The sequence below is a fragment of the Labeo rohita genome, chromosome 12, assembly GCF_022985175.1.
Source record: "Labeo rohita strain BAU-BD-2019 chromosome 12, IGBB_LRoh.1.0, whole genome shotgun sequence".
In the NCBI taxonomy this organism is placed as follows: domain Eukaryota; kingdom Metazoa; phylum Chordata; class Actinopteri; order Cypriniformes; family Cyprinidae; genus Labeo; species Labeo rohita.
Window position 1 is genome coordinate 6,676,811 of NC_066880.1, and position 19,291 is coordinate 6,696,101.

The 19,291-nt window shown below is 35.9% G+C and overlaps 1 protein-coding gene across 6 annotated transcripts in view; it reads left to right on the plus strand.

The window, feature by feature from the left end:
- Positions 1 to 19,291, plus strand: part of sdk2b (sidekick cell adhesion molecule 2b) — a 375,983-nt gene that overhangs the window by 93,402 nt on the left and 263,290 nt on the right. The window lies entirely within an intron of this gene.

The window sequence follows — 19,291 nt, forward strand, 5'->3', positions numbered from 1 at the left end:
TGATTTCATGCATTACACGACCCCCTGCTTTTCGCGACGTCCCCTGCTGCTTTTGCCTCTGATGGGCATTTGTCCTCAGTCCCTAACGGCAACGTCTAGTGGCTTCTATCGGATTATCGATTGCAATCACGAGGCAGTAATTTGCTAGGGAGTGTGGGAATGTGATTAAAAGCCCTCTGGCCCTGTACCGCGGCCGCGGTTGAAGGTGGGTGACAGTATGTGGGGCTTTTGGGGATGGCAGTGCTATCGAGACCCGCAGGAGTGTGCCGTTGTAAACACGTGTGCCAGCCGGGACTCCAGCAGTGCAATATGTCCCATTTGTAATGAGTTTTTCAAAAGTTATGTACTAATAATAGTACATCTCAAACCAGTCTAAGATCCTTTGCTGGACTTACAAAGTTTTGATATATTACCCTGACCAGCTAAAAAGTGCAAAACTGTTTCTTTTTGGTTTGGTTTGGATGTTTTATTTGGTGTTTTGTTGTTTGGTTTTTTCATTGTTGTTGTTTTTTGTTTTGTTTGGTATTTTTGTTTTGTGTTGTTTTTTTGTTTGGTTTGGTTTAATTGTTTTATTTGGTGTTTTGTTTTTGTTTCGTGTTTTTTTTTTTTTTTTTGTATTTTTGTTTTGGGTTGGTTCAGCTGTTTTATTTGGGGTTTTGTTGTTTTGTGTCTTTTTTGCTTAGTAGTTTTTTGTTTGTTTTGGTTTTGTTCGGTTGTTTTGTTTGATGTTTTGGGTGTTTTGGTGGTGTTTTTGTTTTGTTTGGGGTTTTTTTTTGTTTGGTTGTTTTCTTTGGTGTTTTGTTTGGTTGTTTTTGTTGTTTTGTGGTGTTTTTTCTTTGTTTTTTTTTCTATGTCGTTTTATTTATGTGTTTTGTTTTGTGTGGGTTTTTTGGTTTGGTTTGGTTTGGTTTGGATGGTTGGTTTTGGTTTTGTTCGGTTGTTTTGTTTGATGTTTTAGGTGTTTTGGTGGTGTTTTTGTTTTGTTTGTTTGTTTTTTTTTTGGTTGGTTGTTTTCTTTGGTGTTTTGTTGTTATTTTGTGTGTGGGGGGTTGGTAGTTTTGTTTTGTTTGTTTTGGTTTTGTTCGGTTGTTTTATTTGGTGTTTTGTTTGGTTGTTTTTGTTGTTTTGTGCGTTTTTTTTTTTTTTTTTTCTATGTCGTTTTATTTATGTGTGGGTTTATGTGTGGTTATTTTTGTGTGGGTTTTTTTTGTTTGGTTTGTTTTTCTTTGTTTTTGTTTTTGTATTTTTGTTTTGTTTTGATTTAGTTTGGTTGTTTTATTTGGTTTTGTTTTTTTATTTATTTTTATTTTGTTGTTTTTTTGTTTTGTGATGTTTTTTGTTTGGTTTGGTTTGTTTTTTGTTTGATGTTGTTTTTTTATTTGATGTTTTGTTTTGTTATTGTTTTGTGTTTTTCTTTTTTCTTAGTTTTTTATTTTTATTTATTTATTTGTTCATTTTGTTTTAGTTTGGTTTTGTGCGGTTGTTTTATTTACGTGTTTTTTGTTGTTTTGTTTGGTATTTTTGTTTTCTGTGTGCTTTTTTTTCTTTTGTTTTGTTTTGTTTTTACCCACACAGAAAGCAATTACAGTACAGGTTCAGATGATTTTATTAATAATAAAGGCTGGTTTTGAACAAAACCTCTTTAAAATCAGCTAGCCTACAGACCAGCTGAATCTGGTTTAAGCTGTTATTTTCAATAGGGTTTTCATTCATTTGTCGGCCCCAGATAATAAAATTGCCTGATAATGCATTAGACATTATAATCTAACCAATTTCTTTGCAGTGTTTATGTTGTATATAAAGTGGCTCGGTAATAAACAAATTGCTTTCAGTATTTCTCATCAAGAATTCACTTGAGCACCAGCATTTCTATTGTAAGAGTTTGTCCACCTAATTATATTCATCAGACAGCATCAAATCTGAGCAGAGAGACACTTGTGCGAGGGGATGGGGGAAAAAAAACTCTCCATAATTACAGTTTGGTTCTACAATACCTCATGTATGAGGGTAAAAGGTGCTGACAATGAGAGTTACTCTGTAATTTTCTTAATGAGACCTTTGACCAGCCTCTTCATGGCTTGGATTGAAAAATGGTGGCAGGTCTGATTGGTGATTCTGTAAGGCTTGATTATAATTAGTCAATGAGATGCACAACGCTGCATGGCTGGAGGACGGCGCTCTCTTTTCTACAGTTATTTCCATCTGGTTCTGGCTGACTTTGCTTGAAACCCATCGGAAACGTTTTGGTTTCAGGGGTTCTTTGAAATTGGATATCAGAAGTGCCGCTTCAAAAACCTCAAAGTAAACAATAAAAAAGCTTAATGAATTGGAAATAGTGTCTGATTAGATAATCTAATTTTCCACTACACGATTCTCAACTTTTAAAGCTTAAATTCAAAGTTTTAAACACTAGCTTAGTAAACCTCAGTATGACACAAACCTCAAACAGATGCCCTACTTTAGTTTCGCCAGTGACTCAAGTTTGCTGCTTGCCTGCACTTGTGGGTATCCAAAAAGCATTTCCCATTAACCGTGTGTGACACATTCCAAATCTATGATCGCACGGTGAACTGCAAAACGAGTTGACTCATAAATTCCAGCCAGAAAAAAGGCCCTTATTGCCTGTAATGACAAAACCAGAGTCCCGACGCTTTTCCAGTCATCTTATTTCCAGCCCTCTACCTCCTCTAACCAGCTCAGATTTCTCCACACCTCATAGAACCTCTCTTTAACCTAAAATAAACATTTAAACCAGTCGCCAGGGGATCCAAATGTCTTTTAAGTCCTGCCTGTCATTTATTACTGAATTTAAAGCATTCATAAATATCGAGCAGTGGGTGGAAGAGAGTCTTCAGTCCATCATTAGGAGACACCTGCTGCTATGGGCGGCACTCGTGCAGCTGCAGGCGCTCTGAGAAGAGGACGAATCAGATCGGCTTTCATAGCTCGTTTAGTTGATCATTAACATTAGCGTTATTAAATTAATATTCTTCAGAAAATCATGAGACATGTCTTCAGATAGCACACACGCCTCTGGGAATTTAGCTGGATTAAAGATAACATGAAATGGCATTTGCAGTGCATTTAATCAGACTGTAAGGAGTTTAAGGAGGAAGATTTTATTTTTGTATTATTAAGAAAAAGAATTTCTGTTTTTTTTTTTTTCGAGTGTTTATCATAGCCAGTGAAAGTGTTTAGTATACAGCCTGCATTCATGTTTTGCTCCTTCAGTGTGGCAAGGTCACGGATGTCCACCCTTCCCAGCGGCTCTCATAGACTCGATGCAAGGAAATGGGCAGGAGCAGCGGGGCCGCGGGATGTTTACTCACCGCCACTAAAGAGGAAATAATACACAGGCTAAAGGAAACACTTGTCCCACAGTCTGTGGTCTGTGAAGCTTAATCACCCTCTTTTAGCACTTTAGATGGAGCTTGATGTGTTTGTTTAACCAGGAGCAGAGTGAAGAAGAGTTCAGTTAGATGGGAAAGACTGGCTAAATGACGTTCATTTTGGAAGAAAATACTTCATAGTATTGGGATGCTAGGGTGTTTGTTATTCGGTTACTGAGGTGCAAGCTATAATGCTGGGTATGTTGCTAGTTGCTCCAGTGTTCTGGGTGGTTGGTAGAAGGTTCTAGCTTGTTAATAAAGTGTTTTACCAGATTTGTATGCAGTTCTGGCAGGTTGATAGAATTTTCTAGCTGGTTGCTAGGGTGTTTCTAGGGTTCCTGGGTGGATAATAGAATGTTCTGGGTTGTCGCTAGGGAGTAGCTAAGGCCTTCTTGCTTAATAGAATGTTCTAGTTGGTTGTCAGAGTATTAATAGGGCTTCTAAAAGGCTTTTAGGTGGTTGCTGGAAGTTTGGTTGATAGAATGTTCTGGCTGGTTGCTAGGGTATTGCTAGGGTGTTCTAGGGGGTTTCTAGGCAATTTTGGCTAGTTGATAGGATGTTATGTGTGCTGGAAAGTTGTTGTGGGTAATTCTGAGTAGTTGCTAAGGAGTTGCTAAGGAATTCTTGGTGGTTGACAGGATGCTCTTGCTGGTTGCTAGGGTGTTGTGGGTGGTTGGAGCCCTGGGTGGTTGATAGAATGTTCTAGGTAGTCGCTAGGGAGTTGCTAAGGGCTTATTGGTGGTTGATAGAATATTCTGAGTAGTTGCTAGAACAATGCTAAGGGCTTTGTGATAGTTATTAGAATGTTCTGTTTGGTTGTTATAGTTTTAATAGGGTTTCTAGAAGGCTTTTAGTTGGTTCTGGGTAGTTGGTAGGGTGTTGTTAAAGGCTTTTTGGTCATTGATGTATGTTCTAAGTGGTTGCCAGGGGGTTGCTAAGGCCCTCTTGGTGCTTGATAGGGTGTTCTAGCTGGTTGCTAGTGTGTTTCTATGTGTTCTGGGTGGTTGGTGGCCCTGAGTGGTTGATAGAATGTTTTAGGTAGTCGCTAAGGAGTTGCTAAGGGCTTCTTTGTGGTTAGTAGAATGTTCTAGTTGGTTGTTACAGTAATAATAGCGTTTCTAAGAGGTTTCTGGGGGCTTTAGCTATTTCATAGGATGTTATGTGTGCTTCAAGGTTGTTGAGGGTGGTTTGAGGTTCTGAATAGTTGCTGAGGAGTTGCTAAGGAATGTTTGGTGGTTGATGGGATGTTCTGGGTGGTTGCTAGTGAGTTGCTAAGGAATTCTTGGTGGATCAAAGGAAGTTCTGGGTGGTTGCCAGAGGATCTGACTTGTTGATGTGAGTTGTTGAGGTAGTTGCTAGAGTGTTGCTAAAGACTTTTTGGTGATTGACAGATGTTTTAGGTTGTTGCTAAGCCCTTCTTGTTGATCGATAGGATGTTCGGTCTGGTTGCTAGGGTGTTTCTGGGTGGTTGGGGGCCCTGGGTGTATGATAAAATGTTCTTTGTAGTTACTAGAGAGTTGCTAAAAGCATTTTGGTCATTGATTGATATTTTAGGTGGTTGCTAGGGGGTTGCTAAGGCCTTCTTGGTCGTTGATAGGCTTCTCTGTCTGGTTGCTAGGGTATTTCTAGAATGTCCTACATGGTTGCTAGGGTATTCTGGGTGGTTGGGTGCCTTGGACACTTGGGATTAGCTAAGGGCTTCTTGGTGGTTAATAGAATGTTCTAGTTGTTTGTTACAGCATTAGTAGGGCTTCTAGGAGGCTTTTAGGTGGTTGCTGGGAGTTCTTAGAATGTTCTGGCTGGTTGCTAGGGTATTGCTAGGGGTTCTAGGAGGTTTCTAGGCAGTTTTGGCTAGTTGATAGGATGTTATGTGTGCGGCAAAGTTGTTGATGGTGGTTCAAGGTTCTGAGTAGTTGCTAAAGAGTTGCTAAGGAATTCTTGGTGGTTGATGGGATGTTCTGTATGGTTACTAGGGAGTTGCTAAGGAACTCTTGGTGGTTCAAAAGAAGTTCTAGATGGTTGCTAGAGGTTCTAGGTTGTTGATGTGAGTTCTGGGTAGTTGGGTGTTGCTGAAGGCTTTTTGCTCATTGATGGACGTTTTAGGTGGTTGCTAGGGTGTTACTAAGCCTTCTTGTTTGTCGATATGACTGGTTACTAAGGTATTGATATAGTGTTCTAAATGGTTGCTGGGGGTTCATGGTACTTGATGTGAATTCTAGGTGATTGCTAAGGGCTTCTTGGTCATTAATACAATTTTCTACTGTAGGTGGTTGCTAGGGTGTTGTTAAGGCCTTCTTGGTGGTTGATAGGATATTTTGGCTGTTGGTAGAGTCTTAATGTGGTGTTCTGGGAAAGAAGGAAAAGTACTGCATTAAAGTGTAATACTTGGCAACAATACCACAAATTACAACAATTATAACACTAATCTCCTTGTCTACAATTTTAAATATAGACCATGTTTTCTCACGTCTTTGGCTCTTGTTTTAATAGTGATACGAAAGACCTTTATCTCACACTCTCACACTCTCACACAGTCAGGATTCCCCGAAGACATTTCCACGATTTTCTGGTCTTTTGTGATTCTGGTCATTTTTTTTCTTTTTAATTGGAGATTTGAGAAGTATCGTTCATTTGCATGATTTCATCAGTCGTGCAAATCACAATTCCCTAATTTTTCCAGGTTTTCCTTGACCGTGGGAACCCTAATCAATGCATATTCTCACCGCTTCTCATTCGGAAACCAGTAACACTTTGTGCTCACAGCACAGGGAAAAGACTGAGAAAGAGATAACTCGAAACTAAACTTGCTTTATTGATTATTACACTACATGACTCACAAGCTTATAATTGCGACAGAACAGATTTTTTTTTTTCTGTGACTTTTGTGAACTACTAATTAATGATGCATAACATCTACCTGAGTAATTAACGTGTTTTAATGAGATAATTGCAAAGCAGGATCCATCTTGCAGAGACACTGTTCCATTTACTGATTTTCTATCTCTGTTCAGTTTCTTCTCCCACCCAGTCTTTTCTCTCTCAACAAGACACTAGTCAAAGTCAAAAACAATGCCACATTCTGTACTTTGAGATGCAGATCTTTGTATCCAAAGAAACAAGAATTAAATTATTTACAGTATTATGTAAAATTATTAAAAGAATGTGATGTCTTTAAAGGTCAAATGTTTTTGTTTAAATGAGCTTGACTAATATTTTTTTCGTTCTCTCTCTCTTTTTTTCATGTGCTGCTCCTATAAAATTGGTGCAACAACAGGTAAGACAAGTTTCTGCTTATGTCATGTGCAGATAAATATCATAAATAACCATGGTTTCTCCTTTGGCAGCACTTTTTGGTTTTTAACATTACATACTATTCACTATTATTCGAAGGTTTTTTTATTATTATTATTTTTGTTGTTGTTGTAAGGTGCTGATAAATTATGTGGATATTTATTTATTTATTGAAATTCTTAGAAGAACAGCGTTTATTAAATGAAAAATGTTCCAACAGTTCTAAAGTATTTACTGTCACTTTTGATCAATTAAGGCGTTTATATTTATAATATTAACTTTGAACTGTGTGACTGATGTTTTTTCTATAGACATATTACTTTAAATATAAATACGCTTTTATTTTATGTTTAAAGTCAACATGAAAAAAAAAAACTTGCCCTTTTGCTTTCAAATGTTCTGATTCACTGCTTGTTCCACTTATGTACCAACTTTCCTTTTTGGCTGATGTTATCTAGTGTTTCACTTGGAAATGTCAGTTTATGGAAGTTAATAGGTTGTGAACTTTTTCATGTTGACTTTTAAGGCCTGGATCCAGTATATATAAGCGTGTACAATTTGGAGTCTGTTTGTACTCTGTCATACCCTTGAATTACTCAGGAATGCCCCGTCTTTGCAGAGAAACACCAACACAAAGACAAACTTTAGGTGTAATGAGTTTGAACTCCAAGTCACAGAGTGAAACCGAACCAAATTAAAAATATACCAGCCAGTTCAAACATTACAACTTTCCTCCAAACCGCTATTTGGATTCCAACAACTGAAATCCAATATTAGTATGTGATATAATGTAAGCAGATATTTATTTTTTCTAGCTTGAATACCACCGATGTGACAATAAAGGAGGTGCTCTCTGCCAAGCGTGAGTCACCGGCGTCCATTCATCTTAATAGAACATTTCAGCATACAAAGAAAGCCACTATTTCCTGCTCTCCAGTAATCCAAACAAACTCAACTGTGAAGCATCAGTTCTTGCCCAGAGCTGAGAGCATGTATTGATCCATTTTCCATCTATTTGTACTCTTGTCATCATACTCATTCAAGCAAAGTAACATTTTGTTCGCTTTGTTTGAAAGGAACATCTTGAGATCTTTGTTTGATTGTATGTTTGTTTGTTTCAAGGTCCACATCTCAGAATTTCCACTGACAAAAGAATAATTTTTATTGTGAGCACAGCTGAAGCGAGATTCCTGCCTCTCCTGTAGGGACAGACAGTAGGAGAGAAAAACTTCTTCAGGGGTCTAATTAGCCTTTCTGAAGGACTTTGTGAAGTTCTTCCTATCTGCTCAGGCAAATGAGAACAGGTCTCTTGGAGAATTCACACGTGCATGAGAATGTGTGATAATATTTGTCTAAGTATCTTGTAACACTGCTCATAAATGCTTTTACTGACTTGAGTCAACAGCACAGCAATAGACCTTAGTCAGAGTAGCACCATATTTAATTTTTGACAGAAATGATAATGAGCCTATGAGGGACTATGGCTTGTACTGTTGTTTAACAACATACTTATTCAGCTGATGAACAACAGAAAAATTACAGAAGCAGGGGATTTTAGCAAACATCTCCATTTGCTCTCCTTAATCTCATTGCTGCCTAAAAGACACAACAGATTTCTTTCCTATGAGTATATATTGGCAAATCCGAGTACAGTTTGTGACCTTGTTAAGATCTTTTCCAAAGCATGTTTCAGAAGTGTGAGATTTTTTCTTAGTCAGTAAATTGGAAAAAGCCCCAAAAATGATATTAAATACACACTATTCGAGCGAGGTTGCACACAGTAAATCCATTGTGGTTGTTTTGCACAGTCATAAGAGGGAAATGAATACAGTTTGAGCATCTTTATAAATAACTCTTGAGGCCCGGTGCCCAGAAAGGTTTGCATGAGTATCCCCGGGCGTTCGGAGTGAAAGAGGAAGGTCGTTTAAAGGATGGAACACACGCAGAAGATTCCTGTGTGCCGTGACTGAACAAACCCGGGGCTCAGGAGGAGCCATCCGTCTTCCTCTCTACATCCAATTATTCAACCCGCTCTCACCCACTGAGAAAAATGGAGCAAACGAGGGAGAGCTTAATTAGTGATAATTAAAGACCAAAAAAGGAATAGAGGAGAGGCACAGAAAAAAAAAATACACTGCCAAGTTAGACAGAGAGACAAGGGGTTGTGGATGAAAAGAGAGAGTGAGAGAGGAGAAGGTTATAATGGAAAAAACAAAGTGAAAAGTAGAATTATGTCGTTTTTGTGGTTGAAAAGTTTTCAGTTTCAAAATCTCTAGGGTTTTTTTCTGCAATTTTGGCAGTAAAAGCTAAAATTTCAGCAACAAAAGTAACTTTGAAATTTTTATTCTGTCATTGATTCATGTTAAACAGTCTTTTAGGACTTTTTATTTGGCAAATATGGCAGTTAAAAATGTCAGAGATAAAATTTTTGCTGTTTGAGTGTGCAAATGTAACACATTAATGATTATTCCATAAGTAATGTGGTGTATTTATGATTAAAACAAAAAGTAATTCTACTCAACAGGTAAAGATGACAGCTATATGAAATGGCTTCTTCAAATGACCCTATTCAAAAGTTTACATACACTTGATTCTTAATACTGTGTTGTTACCTGAATGATCCACAGCTGTGTTTGTTTGTTTGTTTGTTTTTTTGTAAACTGTTTTCATGTAAACTGCCCACTGTTCTTCAGAAAAGTTCTTCAGGTCCCACACATTTATCGGTTTTTCAGCATTTTTGTGTATTTGACCCCTTTCCAATGTATGACTTTAAGTAAGTCTTTTCACACTAAGGACAACTGAGGGACTCTTATGCAACTATTACAGAAGGTTCAAATGAAAAACCATGCATTAAGAGCAGGGGGTGTAAACTTTTGAACGGAATAAGGGTTTGTACATTTTTTTTTTACTTTGCCTAAATATAATATTTTTTTCATTTAGTACTGCCTTTTAAAAGCTACAGAAGATAGTTACACGTTTCCCAGAAGACAAAATAAGTAAAATTTACCTCAATCTTCAAATTCCCCGGCTAACTAACTAACTAAATAAATAATGCATTGTTTGTCTTTCTGAAGCATCAGTAAGTGTTTGGACCTTCTGTAATAGTTGCATATAAGTCCCTCAGTTGTCCTCAATGTGAAAAGATGGATCTCAAAAAAGGGTTTAAATACACAAAAATGCTAGAAAAACACAGAATTTGTGGGACCTGAAGGACTTTTCTGAAGAACAGTGGGCAGTTTAACTGTTCAAGGGACAAGGGACTCATGAACAACTATCACCAAAGAAAAAAAAAACAGCTGTGGATCACTCAGGTAACAACGGTATTAAAATCAATAATTTTTTATAATTTCAACTATTATTTTCTCTTGTGGACTATATGGAAACGTCTTCTATGTGAAATGTCTTATTAAGGGCAGTTATAAATAAAAAATAACATATGCATTTTGTATGATCCATATAATTATGATCAAATAATTAACATTTTGCGGATTTTTCAAGGTGTATGTAAACTTTTGACTTCATCTGTATATGACCTGTGCTGTATATTAGCTACCACTGAAGTCCTTTTTCTTTTGACCAGGAAAAGCCCTGTATAAATTGCTGTTATTATCCCTGCAAACCTGTCATGTCCCTTGTCTGTTCGTAGTCCCTCCTCCGGTCCCTCTTCTCTCCTCTTATCAGCGGGTCCCTGTGTCTTTGGCCTGTATCTCTTGGGTACCGATCCTTATGCGTCCATAACATTGGCCTCTGCTCCCTCCTCCTTACATTCCAGCGGTGTAGTGAGTCCCAGCTGGCGGGTGGCGAGCAGCGGGCACATCCTTCTCCATGAGAGTCACACCGCCTGAGGGTTCAACCTTCTCATTAGTCCTCAAAGCACTTTATTTTCTCTTTTCCTGTTTCTTCTGTTCATCCCACTAAATGCGGTCCATTTACACTGGCTGTCTGATGCATACTTAAGAACAACTTTGCATGAGATGTTTGACAAAGAAAGAGAAATCATGTAGTGTGCACTTGAATTATTGTGTAGTTGTTTTACACTACCATTCCAAGTTTGTGAAGAAATTGATGCTTTTATTGACCAACATTCTAAAAACAAAGGTAGCACTTCCATTCCACAAAAGGTTCTTTATAGTGGATAAAGATTCTTTAGATTAATAAAACATTCTTCACACTAAGAAAATGGTTCTTGAAACCCACTTTTGGAACCTTAAGGATAATTTACATCAGACCTTATGATCAAACTGTCTTCTTTCAAGACACTCAAGCTTGGAACAGTCTTTACTTCTCTAATGACCAACAGGCTGACTGGTTTTCTAAAGAAACTGTTTCATTTAGGCCATTTTTTAAAGTAAATTTGAAGTTTAGAAATAAGTGCACTCTACAGCTGAAAAAGGAGACTAAAAAAATGTATTACGATTTACACACTTCATTAAGTAGCATGACCATTTTTAACTGTGCCAAGATAATTTAGGTTTCTCTAGTACCAAATTAGCACATTAGAATGATTTCCTATGGATGAGCTAACATAGTGTTTTCTTAGTAGACTAGAGTAATAGCTGCTGGAAATGGGGTTTTCCGTCACAGGTGAAGGTAGAATAATGAAATAGTTATTTCATGCAATAAAAATAATAGTCTTTGATTATTTTTGATTAATTAAATGTTCTTGGCTGAACTAAAGTATTAATTTCAAATGGCAGTGTAAATAAATGTAGCTAAATATGTTGGAATCGAAATTAAATTGGAATGTTTTGCACCAATTTATTTATTCATTCATTCATTTATTTATTTATTTATGATATTCCATTTACATTATAATCTCTAAAAAACAAACAAACAAATAAATAGTTTAAAATAATGGAATTTATCTATGAATTGCATAAATGCACCATATTCCATTATAATCTATAAGAAATGTACACATAAATAAATAAAAAAAACCTAAATAAATAATATTATAAATAATAATAAAGTCTTCAAAATAATAGTTTTTATTTATTTATTTATTTATTTATGATAAATACATTTACATTATAATCTATAAAAATAAACAAACAAATAAAAAATATAGTTCAGAATAATGGGGTTTGTTTCTTTGTTTATGAATTGCATAAATACAGCATTTACTGCTAGTCTATACGTTTTTTTTATAAATAAATAAATAAATCCATTCTTCAAAATAATGGGATTTATTTATGAATAGCATAAATGCACCATTTTCCATTATAATCTATAGAAATTTATAAATAAATAAATGCAGTGTTCAAAATAATAGTTTATTTATTTATTTATGACACACCATTTACATTATGATCTATAAAAATAAACAAATAAATCCATTGTTCAAAATAATGGGGTCTATTTACGTATGTATGAATTGCATAAATGCACCATTTTCCATTATAATCTATAAGAAATTTACACATAAATAAATACATACATACAGTACATACATAAATCCATTGTTCAAAATAGTAGGGTTCATTTATTTATTTAGTTAGTTATTTGTGACCTCCATACCACAGTGTGTATCATATTGTGAGGTATTCGGCAAAACTCTTATTTAAATCTGATTTGATCTATAATTAACATCCAATTATCAGAACATATGTAGTATCATTTCATCTGTTTGTTGTGGTTTGTACCGTTAAACCTGCGCTGCACGTTTGAGCGTGGTGTTTGCGTGTTTATGTGTCCTGCATTTAGAATATTAAAATTGACCTCTGTAATTTCTGATCCATTCAGTAGCGTTGCAGGTGTTCATGAGTGACTCACAACCATTATCATCCACAAAGAAACAAAGGCACACAGCTGTGGCGTAGAGCCTAGAGACACACAATCACACACACTCGCTCATTTACCTCTAACTCAGTGATGCAGTAGACAGTAATTTTATCACTGTAATTAAGTCTCTAATAAAAATCTCCACACACGTACAGCTCCAGATAAGTGTTTGTGTGATAGTGTGACAGACAGATGGTCACACTCCGCTCTGGTGAGCACTAGAAACTTGCGAGTACTCGTCAACTCTGATCAACTCCTTCGCTATAAGTCTTTGCTTCTGAAAGGCCCAAATGATCACGCTTGTGACAGCTAGGTGTGTTAGAAAGCGTCCCTAAAATATAATGTGTAAATTAAAAAAGGTAAGTGAAAAAGACTACATAAGTATGAACTTCACCAGCAAGTTGTGGATGAGTCAATATTCGTGCGGTGCCGATGAGTCAATTTGAAGTGACTCTCAAGAACGTTCAGTGCTGTGGTCTCATGTATATTTTATTAGAGCTTTTGTGCATAAGCCCCGCTGCTCACTACACCAGGGAAACCTGTTTTTTAGACATAAGTAAACCTGCATGTTAACAAACAGATAGCACAAGGTCATAATAACTTTCCTGTCCTCCCGGATTCATCTTTACCAGGTCTGTATTCAAGCCTTCAAGTCTCCTGCTTCTCTCCTTCCTGTGTCTTTGGTGCATGTAATATTTATTGAGCATGGTGGAGGTTCATAACAGCAGGCTCAGATGACCTTGATCATGCAGGCGTGAGAACAATTACAGGAAAACAAACCAGCACAAAATGAGATTTTACGTGTTCCTCCCTGAGGTGAATTAGCGCCCCAATTAGTTTATATCCAGTTGCTTTTTTTTTTTTTTCTAGTTCAAATTACAACCGCCAATTACCTTACACTTGAAAGCGTTTACAATAGCACAGGTCAAATTACTTCATTACTTTGTCTTAAAAGTTACCCTTTGAGATACATGCGTCCTCTGTAACTGTCTATAGGGAATAGTTACTCTAAAATAGTATTTAATTAATAAATAAAGTACGTAATGAATTAATATCCTTCAGGTCCCACAAATTATTTGGTTTTTTAGCATTTTTGAGTATTTAAACCCTTTCCAACAATGACTGTATGATTTTGCGATCCATCTTTTCACACTGAGGACAACTGAGGGATTCATATGCAACTATCGCAGAAGGTTCAAACGCTCACTGATGCTCCAGTAGGAAATACAATGCATTAAGAGCAGGGGGGTGAAAACTTTTTGAATTTGAAGATCAGGGTAAATTCTTCTGGGGAACATGTAAGTATCTTCTGCAGCCTCTGAAGGCCAGTACTAAATGAAATGAAATATGATATTCAAGCAAAATAAGAAAAATGTACACATTTCTATTCTGTTCAAAAGTTTTCACCCCTGGCTCTTAATGCATGTTTTTTTCCTTCTGGAGCATCAGTGAGTGTTTGAACCTTCTGTAAGAGTCCCTCAGTTGTCCTCAGTGTAAAAATATTGATCTCAAAATCATACAGTCATTGTTGGAAAGATTTCAAATACACAAAAATGCTGGAAAACCAAAGAATTTGTGGGACCTGAAGGATTTTTTTTGAAGAACAGCAAGCAGTTTAACTGTTTAGGACAAACAAGGGACTCATGAACAACTATCACTAAACCAAAAAACACAGCTGTGGATCATTCAGGTAACAACGCAGTATTAAGAATCAAGGGGATGTAAACTTCTGAACAGGGTCATTTTTATACATTCAACTAATATAATCTCTTGTGGACTATATGTAAACACCTTTTATGTGAAATATCTAAATGAACAATGACATGCATTTTGTATGATCCCTTTTATTTTGGTAAATAATTAACACTTAATAATTCTCAAAAGGGGATGCAAACTTTTGACCTCAACTATATTATATTATATATTATTACAATTTAAAACAACTGTTTTCTACTTTAGTATATTTTAAAATCAAATATATTGCCATGATGCAAAGCTGAATTTTCAGCATCATTACTCCAGTCTTCAGTGTCACATGATCCTTCAGAAATCATTCTAATATGCTGATTTAATGCTCAGCAAACATTTCTTCTTATTATCAATGTTGAAACCAGTTTCAAGCTTTTTGAATGATTAATTTTAATTGCTAAACGTCTACTTGGGGTGTCTGAGATCTCTGAGAGTTGGATCACTGATGTTGGTAAATGGGTACAATTAAATCACAAGCGGGTGGTGGAGATCCTCACCCACGTGATGCATCAGAACGAGTTCCCGCAGCGCCTGAAAGAGCTTGTTCTTGCTCTGGATCCAACTCCCTTCACTAATTAGGCAAGATTCCCACTCATTTTTGGAGATTTGCATCGTTAAAAAGGATATGATAATGTCAAGACTGTTTTGAAATGCTGCCGCCGCCTTTCTTGTGTTGCCGTAGATTAGTAAAGCTTTTTTTTATTTTTTGGCCCAGGCTGATCTTTGTCTCGAAGCTTAATGTCAGACTTTGCTCACCTTGAAGGAAGGCGGAAAGGGTATCAGAGTGTAACGATCGGGTGTCATTTCGGGAGACAAGGAAGGGGACAGGAGGTCGTGATTGGGGACAATGGAAAAGAAATCAGAAAGAAACAGAGTAAGTTACGAAGGCTTTGAGGGCAAGTGCATCTCTGGCTCTGACTGATGGACTCCCCAGGGCTTCAGCCATATGCCATTGCTCATGATGTCATTCATACAACTTTTATACCTGAATGTCTTATGAAACTTTCATAAGTCATACTGAAAGCATTGATATGCTATTGGTTTCAAGCTGTTAATGTAAATGAATCCTTGGCATGTTTTGAAAAGTGACTTTAATGATTTTGCCGATGTTGACTCTCCGGGCTTGTTTCCTAGATACAAATTTAGTTAAATCCTTGATTAAATCACCCTGCCAGCAATTAGTTCCTATTGACAATCGTTAATAGCTCAGATCTGTACTTCATTAGTAGTCAGAGAACTAGTCCAAAATTAAGTTCTCGGGGGTCGGAAGAAATCAATTACATCATAGCCGTTGCTCATCAGTCAGCCGCTTTTGCTGATGCATGGGAATTTGCAACCAGCACTGGTTACGCACAATTACCACAGGGTTTGGATATGACAAATTATGTTCATTTAAGTATTGAAAAATAATTAAGTATATATAAGTCAGTACATATTTAATTTGCTTTTATATAAATGTAGTTTATATAATATTGTTATGTATTTTGATCTCATTAATATTATATTTAACATTAATATTATAAAAACAATTTATATGTATTAATAATAACTCAATAATAATAACTTTTATAACGTGTAAGTAATTTATTAAGTTATATGAATAAAGAATATATTATATTATATTATATTACATTTCATAATTTTGGGGTCAAAAATACAGTAAAAAGACTGTAATACTGTGAAATATTATTACAATTAAAAACAACTATTTTCTACTTTAGTATATTTTAAAATCTAATTTATTCCTGTAATGCAAAGATGCATTTTCAGCAGCCAGTCTTGAGTGTCACATAATCCTTCAGAAATCATTCTAATTGTAATTTTTCGGACTCTAAGAGGTGACTTTTGGTAAATTTATAAATGCCTTTACTGTCACTTTTAAGTAATTTAATGTGTCCTTGCTGAATAAAAGTAGTAATTTCTTTAAAAAAAAAAAAATTATAATAATAATTAATAAACATAAAATAAAATAAAATAAAATAAAATAAAAAGACAACAAACTTGTAAAAGTATATATATATATATGTAATTCATTATATTTATTACTATTTATTTTATGTTACTTTTTCTCTTCCAGTTTTGTAATGTCTTTCAAGCTTTCTTTTTCTGGTTCATTTATTTCAATATTTAGATTTTTATGCTAATCTAGGTAGTAGACTTAGCATTGAGCTGTGCTTTGTTTCTTGTGTGTTTGATGACGTTGCAAGGCATTCCAGATAAGGAAAATTTTGTCAAGTGATGTTTCTACAGTCACTTTTGTTCAGTATGTAGGGGCCCTGAGAATTGAAACACAGCTTGAGTCATAAGATGTATGACCGTTAAACATGAGACTTAGATACATGGTCAGGATTAGATCATTGCTTTGAGGAGTTCGGCTATACTTTCCTGTTTGCTGGCAAGACTGGACGCTTCTGCTCTAAGCCACTGACGCATGAGATGCCTTGTTCCCCGCAGCGCTGATGGCTCACGTGACGAGGGACTTCGCTGTCTGCTCATAATTTGATTGTTAGCATATGGTGCTATGCTTACGGAACAGCCTCAACTCATCAAATATTCACCATTACAAACAGAACAAAAAGCTCCCCCCACCCGCTGTGACATTCATATTTCATTCAGCTCACTCTGTCTTTGCTCTGTCTTTCTCCTGGCCCTGAAGGTTTCCGTGGCTTCTCTATTGTTTTTCTTCTCATTTCTATCTCTCACAGGACAAGCACTCTTTCAAAGTACTGCCATCTTTGGAGCAGTGGGGGTGGGTGATCAAATGACCAAAATATTGCAAGAAGATATGAGTAATTTTATATCACGGTACATGTACATATGTATGGAAGCCCGTTTCTGACACTGACTTTTTTCTCAGAATTGTGAGATATAAACTTACATGATGAATTACATGATGAACTTGCAATTGGAATTCATAAAGTCAGAATTGCAAGAGTTTTTCTCAGAATTGTCAGTTTATATCTCGCAGTCGTGACTTTTTTCTTAGAACTGCAAGTTTATACCTCACAAAATTCTGACTTCAGAACACTGTGAGTTACTAAGTTAGAAATGCGAGATAAAAACTTGCGTTTGTGAGAAAAAAGACAATTGCGACATAAACTTGTAACTGTAAGAAAAAAATCACAGTTGCAAGATACAAACTCACATTTGTGAGAAAAATCGTCAGAATAGTGAGTTATGAACTTGCAATTATGAGTTAGAAAGTCAGAATTGTGAGACTCTTGATAAAATTACTTTTTCCTCAGAATTACGAGTTTATGTCTCACAATTGTGACTTTTTTTCTTAGAATTGCAAGTTTATATCTCACAATTCTGACTTCATAACACTGCGAGTTACTGTCAGAATTGCTTGATATAAATTTGCATTTGTGAGAAAAAAGACAATTGCGACATAAACTTGTAATTGTGAGAAAAAAGTCAGAATTGTGAGATATATGAACTCGCAGTTAAGAAATTAAGTGAAAATTGCGTGATATAAACTCACAATTGCAAGTTGTAAAGTCAGAATTGCAAGACTTTTGCAAATGACTTTTTCCTCAGAATTATGAGTTTATATCTCGCAATTATAATTTTTTTCTTAGAATTGCAAGTTTATACCTCGCAATTCTGACTTTATAACACGCAATTGTGAGTTAAGTCAGAATTGCGAGATATAATATTGCATTTGTGAAAAAAAAAGTCAGAATTGTTAGATATAAACTTGCAGTTAGGAGTGGCAGTTATGAAGTCAAAATTGTGTGATTTAAACTTGCAATTAAGACTTAATTGCGAGATGTTTATATCTCGGAATTGTGACTTTTTTTCTTAGAACTGCAAGTTAATACCAATTCTGAGTTATTAAATCAGAACTGCGACATACAAACATGCATTTGCGAAAAAAAAAGTCAGAATTTGTATTCTGTTTGTATAGAGTTTGTTACATGCAATTCTGAGAAAAAAGTCAGAAAGCTGTGAGATAAAACATCACAATTACCTTTTTTATTTTTTATGCAGTGGTGGAAACTTCCATGTCCCTGTTCCATTAATTTATATGGACAAACACACAAATACATGAAACTTCCTCTGATAATTCTTTTTGACTCTTTTTTTTGGTCAGTTGGTTCTTTTTTACACTTGTATTCAACAAAGGAAAAAAAAAGACTGAAATAGTAAAACAGGAAGCACTTGACATTGAACAGTGATCATGATTCAGTTGTAGATGGTGAGAGAGATTTGGAAAGGTTGTTGGCTTATCAGGCTGTCCAGCAGCAAAGACAAAGGTCAAGACAACGCGAATGACCGAACACTATCAGATCTTACCCAAAATCACTCAGTGTTTGTTGGTATACTAGGAAGTTCTATATCTATGGTTCCACAAAGAACCTTTAACACTGTGGAACCATTCCATTGCACAATGTTCAATGTTCTTTTTCAAAACATTCTTTACACTAAGAAAAAAAAAAAAACTGAAAAGTCCTTTGCAGAACCCAAAATGGCTCTCAACACTTGTGTTTTTGACAGTCTAACTACTTTGACTCATTTAAAATGGCTTGCAGTAGCTTTTAAAACTCTGCCTCTACCTGCTGCATCTTTTCAGCTGAAGCATAGCGCATTGACCGATGACCATTGATCTCTCCCTCTTCCACTAATCTTTCTCTGTTTGTATTGGTGGACCCTTCCATGGCCTCTTGTCTTGCTCTGAATCCTTCAGGCTGCTAATTACGACCAAGCAATTCACTTATCAGAGAAGCACTTTGCCATAAATTAATAGCAGCCCTGAAAACAAATCTCATCTGACTCTCTGGGTGACCGAAGCGTTTGTTTGAATTTCCTGTATCTGATTCCTCACCACCTGTGAAATTTAATTAAATATGCCTTGTCACATTTCACATTGTTCTCTTACCGTCCTCTATCTATCTCCTAAACTCCATCTCTTTCTCTCGGTGGTATCTCTCTCTCTTTCACAGCTCTCTTGGGTGTCTAAAACCATCACACAAAAGCTGTGTTCACACCTGGTATTAAAAAGAAAGTTCACTTCAGAATTAATATTCTGTCATCGTTTACTCATCTTCATGTCGTTTCCAACCTTTATGACATTCTGG